The sequence below is a fragment of the Lactuca virosa genome, chromosome 9, assembly GCF_052849685.1.
Source record: "Lactuca virosa cultivar CGN04683 chromosome 9, Lactuca_virosa_CGN04683_v6, whole genome shotgun sequence".
Taxonomy (NCBI): Eukaryota; Viridiplantae; Streptophyta; class Magnoliopsida; order Asterales; family Asteraceae; genus Lactuca; species Lactuca virosa.
In genome coordinates, this window is record NC_136434.1 from 297,117,457 (window position 1) to 297,123,486 (window position 6,030).

Consider the following 6,030-nt stretch of genomic DNA (forward strand, 5'->3'; position numbering starts at 1 on the left):
AACATACATGGATTGAATCTCGCTTTCCAATTCCTCTTTCTATATTGTTGCCTTTAGGGCCTACCATAGCTTCCGATAGCTGGTACACTCTGATTGCTATCTACCAGTGACTCAAATACCTTAGCAATATAAACTCTTATATAACTAGGTCCATGATGTCTTCTATCAGATCTATAAGGAAAAATGGAAATATGTCAGTTTCCTTAATAGTTCTTTCAATTCCAAATTGAATGTTATGTCGGTTGGATCTCGAATCTTATCAAGATCAATGTGGCTCCCACTAGCCCTTTTGGAAATCAGCTCCCTCTCTCGGAAGACTGCCCTTCGAGCAACATACATTTTGTTCTCATAAGGATTGTTAAACAATTATCCAAAATGATTGATAGGTTCTCCAACGAGATAACACATCTCTATTCAATGTCCCAGATTGTCGAGCGCTTCAACGACGAGCGTAAGCCTCATAATCGTAGACTTACATATATGGAAGTAAGGATAGAATCCCACTTCACATATCATAGAGTGTTTCAGGAACCTACTTAGTTGGCACAAGACCAAAGGACTTCTTGTAACACTATTCATGGTACAATCCACGATTTGTTAGCAAATACAGTGCGACTCATCTAGTACAAAATCAATGAACGATTTGTTTCTCTATCCAACTAACACTTCCTAGTGGCAGTGTTTTGGGAGGAGACAGATCATGAAACTCTTTCACAATTACTTAGATGATCGATAAAGTTTGCACTGAGATTCTCACTATGAGTGTCTCATCCTATTGCCCAATTGATTCTGAACTTCACTTTATGAGAGCTCTGAACACCTGAAAGGTTTCAGACTCACATTCATACGAAGTTGGTATCACCATGTATTGCGATTAATCTGAACGGTCCATTAGTGTAAACTAATTCCAACAGATACTCACATCAACCAGTGAAACATTCATCATCTATCTTGATAAACAAGATTTGCATTTATCATGAGACTCGAGGTCAAATGATATCCAAAATCCGATCCAACTGGATACTTGGTAATGCATTTCTCGTTTATGTATCCAAGACTATGATTCCACAAATACTTTTCACCCAAAACTTTGGATGTATTTGAATCAGTACATATTGTGGTCATTCTGAACGATCCATTAGTTGAACTAACATCAACAGATATTCACAAAAATACACCTTATTTAAATGTTCGAATCAATTTTGAACGATTGCTACTATACTAGCTTCATAGATTTCATGACTTTCTTTTAACATGTTAGAATGCTCTACATTTAAATAAGTCAGAACTATCTCATGAATTATAGTATAAAATTTTTTAGTTATATTACCATAGACTAAACTCTTGAGGAGAATTGTCATTTGATCCCATGAATGTAGCAAGGGCTTGGCATTCATGATCAAATTATCTTCTCCATGTTCTAGTCTTCTTACTTCATTTTAGTAACTGCACATTCTTGCAAATGTCAGTACTAATCCTCAGTAAAATACTCAAGGTTTAGAAGTAATGTTTTGATGGCATTATAAATTCATATATTTTTTTGAATAACAAACATGAAAGAACTAGTTATCTTTTGATCCAATGGAAAGTAGCACCGGCTCGTGATCCATGATCAAATTTAACTTCTTCATGTTCCAGTCCTTTCACCTCAAATATACATTTGGGCAAGTTTGATTTCTTAGTCCTTTTCTTGTTATGGAAACGAGCAACTATCAGAACATGTCTTAGAATAAGCCTTCCTTTGTCCTAGGTATTAGGGCCTAGATTAGGTATACCCACACTAATCGCCTTTTAAACCGTGTGCAATTGGCTTTCTTCTTCTTGACACTTATATTAATGATAGTAAAATATGGGAGTGTTTTGAAGTTTGAGTTTCTATGACTTCCATGTTAATTCCAAAAGGAAACTTTAACATGCTCCACAACTCCTTCATGGTCATTCCAAGTTGTTCATATCAAAATCAAAATGAATTGATTATATGTACATGTCAGCTAGTCGATTAATCCTAGTCAACTCCTAACTCAAGGAAATTCCATTTTACTTCAATATGTCATTTTACAACGTACATTTGACAATTGCTCTTTCTAACACTTTAGAATGCAATGTTTGAAGTAACCAAGGAATAGCTTTAACAAAGGCATGATCTTTTTTTTCGTTTATGAGAACTACTCCCAAACTACGAATTTGACAAGATTGATGATCCTCATAGCTAATCCTTTCAAAGGTTTTATAGCAGTAGATTTTAGTGGATAAGGTTATAGACATCATTCAATAACAAATTCCATTCTAGTTTGTTTTACTTATCCTTAGAAAATAATCACCCTAAATAAAATTATTTTATAAGGCTAGGATCCATATTTGGATCCATGATGTGTAAAGGGATGCCGTAAACACACCATAAAGTTATTTAGGTAGGCAAAGCACTTTGCCAATTTCGATCACCACAAAATTCCTAGATCTTTGAGATTCATTGACTATCAATGGCATGTTAATCTCGAATTATGTTCATCTCAAATTCAATGACGGGGTCGCCGCGGATCATTGAACAGATGGTGAATCGACCATACAAAACCGCATGGTCCCCGGCTCGAGTTACGCTTGAGATTCGCGAGTTCCACATCATTCTCTACTTATACTCTCCAATTGACGTGCCGGTTAACCACGCGAGCTCCATCAACAAGTTATAAAGAGAATGTGCAACTTTTATGGATAACATAAAATTCACATTAAATAGATTGAGAATTAACCTTGCAAAATCGCATGGTCCCCGACTCTTGCGAGTTCCATATCATTCTCAACTATACCCTATATTGATGTGCCGGTTAACCACACGAGCTCCATCAACAGAATATAAAGAGAATGTGCAATTTTCATGGATAATATAAACTCACATTCTATTAATAAAACGGGATTTTGTTTTATACTTGTATTTAAAATACTTTTAGATTGACCATTATCACTATCAAACCCTTTCGGTAACTCCATTCACAAAATGCAATTGGGCGGTGAGGGTGGTAAGCGCGAAGCATATTAAAAACCGACCTCATTAGGAATCAAAGAGACCTCCTTAAACCCCTACATTATAACGGGTGAGCCTAGTCGATGTAAGACTGACAATGTCAATATTTAAACACGCGAGGGCGCATGTTGTAACTTTCTTATACATATAATAGACACAATTCTAATATATATAAATATAAGGGGTAAATTTAAAACTCTTTAAATTTAGTTGTCTATTATTAATTCTAATTAATTGCGAGGACGCAATGTAACAATTAATAAATCAGAAGGGGGTAATATTCAAATTTATAAATCTCTTTTATAAATAATATTAAATATTTAAATTCACTATTTAAATAATAGATAAATATTCAAATTCAAATAAACACATAAATATTCAAATTCAAATAAACATATTTAAACAATATTTATCTATTAATAAATATTCAAATTCAAATAAACACATAAATATTCAAATTCAAATAAACATATTTAAACAATATTTATCTATTAATAAATATTCAAATTCAAATAAAACATTTAAATAATATTTATCAATTTCCAGATTTAAAACATTTTAAAATTTGGTAATTATCCATATTTGATAAAGCTTCATATTTGAAAAATGGAAAAAATCTGAAAACCCTAATTCTGCTGAGCTCACGTCGTGAGCTCTAAGCTCTCACGTCGTGAGCTGCGACTAAGGTATTATCAATTACGAATTTTTCAATAATCCTTCTACCATTCAATTTCAAACAAAGTTTTAAAGAAAACATGGATCTAGGGTGAACATAACCATGAACCAATGGCTCTGATACCACTGTTGGGTTTTCTACGCATCAAATACACTCTAAAACTAGGTAGCAGAAAAATCGAAACAACGATATACCTAAGTGTACATGCAACCTATGGATCTATGGCTTCATGTTAATTACATCAACCCTAGAAAACTAAAACATAAGTAAGAAAACATACATCTTATGTAGCCCTTGATCTCCACGCTTGAGATCTTGAACCTCCATGAAGTTGCTTGGATGAAAGGATCCAAACCAGAATCCCTCTAATGGTATCACACCCAATGACACCAAAGAGTGGAATAAAAATAACTAGGAGAAGGGTCAATTTCACAAACCCAAAGGGGTTAGAAATCGTCCCTAAGAGGGGGAGGAAGAAGGGATGGCGAAACTTCAAGCCAAGGTGCAAGGAGGAATGAAATCCCTAAGGCCCTATTTATAGCCTTGGATGCCTCCTAGGGTTTAGTACTCCTTCCCATGTGGGATGGAGGCCTAACCACGAAATTTCACTCCTTTCCCATGTGGGATGGAGTGATTTTCATCCAACCCTAATTCCATAAGGTTCTGGAACATTCCTGATTAACCAACTATCGATTAATGAACATTCAACCCTTTAATTAATTAAATTGTTAATTAATTCCCAAAATATATTTCCAAAATATATTTCCAATTAGTTTCTAATTAATTATTAACCATAATAATTAATAAACCAATTTCTCCTTTATTTATTCTACTCAATTTGGGTCTTGAGGGCAACCCAAAAGGACCCTGCTATTATTAGAAATATTAGCAATAGTTAATGACCTTGGACACTATTCCAACAAAAGGAAGCGGAGGGCGATAAGCTTTCACATTAGCTAAACTTTTCTGATCAGACTCACCCCACGCCGTGAGCTTTGGATGCTCACGTCATGAGTTTGATGTTTCAGCAACATATTTTTCGTCAATCTTTGACTTCTTCGGTTGTGGTTCGGGATGATGTGACTCCACTTCTAGGGCTTCTAAGAACTCAGATATAGCATCTTCTTCAATTTCGACCACTATAACATGTGGTAGAGGCTTTTTGTCGGGAAATTGTGGAGATAATCTTTCATTCACCAAAGTATTTAATTAACCAAGCTGGGCTTCGATGTTTTGGATCAATGCTTGATGATTTCTTAATAAAGCTTGTTGGTCACTCATCATAGTTTGTTGGTATTTCATCATTATTCTTGGATCTCTTATCACCACATCGGTCTCCTCATGGCGTTTTTCAGAAGCCTCCATAAATCTGGCTAACATAGTCTCAAAGTCAACCTTCTTCTCAGATTGTGGTTGTTCTTTTTGAGAAAAGCCTCGGCCAATCTGCCTATATTTTTCTTCTTTTTGCTTCTTGTATTCATCATATGGAAACCATTCCTTCCTTGGCTTTCTCTAATCTTCATTATATTTATCTCCACTTGAGTAAAATACTTGAGCCTTTTTGTTCCCGTTCTCATCCAAAGGGCAATCTTTTGTTAAATGGGGACCATTGCATCTTTCACAACCAACTCTAAGAGCATGTATGGATTAGTCCATCTTTGTCAGCCTCCTGTCCATAATTTTAACATAGCTAACACAGCTGCCATATCTTCAGATGTTCCATTACCAATTCCATTCGCCCCATCATGTCTGGGATTATGGTATTCACACGAATGCTTGGAAAACTCTTCAATTAATTCCTTGATTTCGGCTGGATTTTTCTTGGTAAGTGGTCCTTGAGAATCAAGGAGTTGCCTGGTCATGACATTAACCCCATCATAAAATGTTGAGACTTCCTGTTGCACATTAAGATCATTTTGGGGGCAATTTCTAAGTAACCCCTTATAACGCTCCCAAGCTTCATAAAGTGATTCACCTGGTTGTTGCTCAAAGTTGGCAATCGCCTTCTTGAGTTTAGCTATTTTTTATGGCGGGCAGAATTGTTCTAAGAATTGCTCGCGCATTTGTGACCATGTAGTAATGGCACCAGGTGGGAGTGCCTTCAACCAATCCTTAGCAGCTCCTTTGAAAGTTACTGGAAGCATTCTCAATAACGCTATCGTACGTGGACCATTTGGAATGTTGAAATAATCGACAATGTCACTGACTTCATCAAGGTGTTTGTAAGCATCCTCGTGATCTTTTCCATAAAATGGAACATCCTTAAGCGCAGAAAGAATATGTCCTTTTAGCTCGAATGTGGAAGTGGCGGGAATTACAGGTTGCACTAAGCTAG

General features: G+C 35.6%; 1 non-coding gene across 1 annotated transcript; it reads left to right on the forward strand.

Annotated features, from left to right (window-relative positions):
* The first annotated feature begins 5,603 nt into the window (after positions 1-5,603).
* Positions 5,604-5,710, forward strand: LOC145141578 (small nucleolar RNA R71). Its single transcript, XR_013722772.1, has one exon. It is a non-coding gene; the product is annotated as a small nucleolar RNA R71 (small nucleolar RNA).
* Positions 5,711-6,030: the final 320 nt, after the last annotated feature.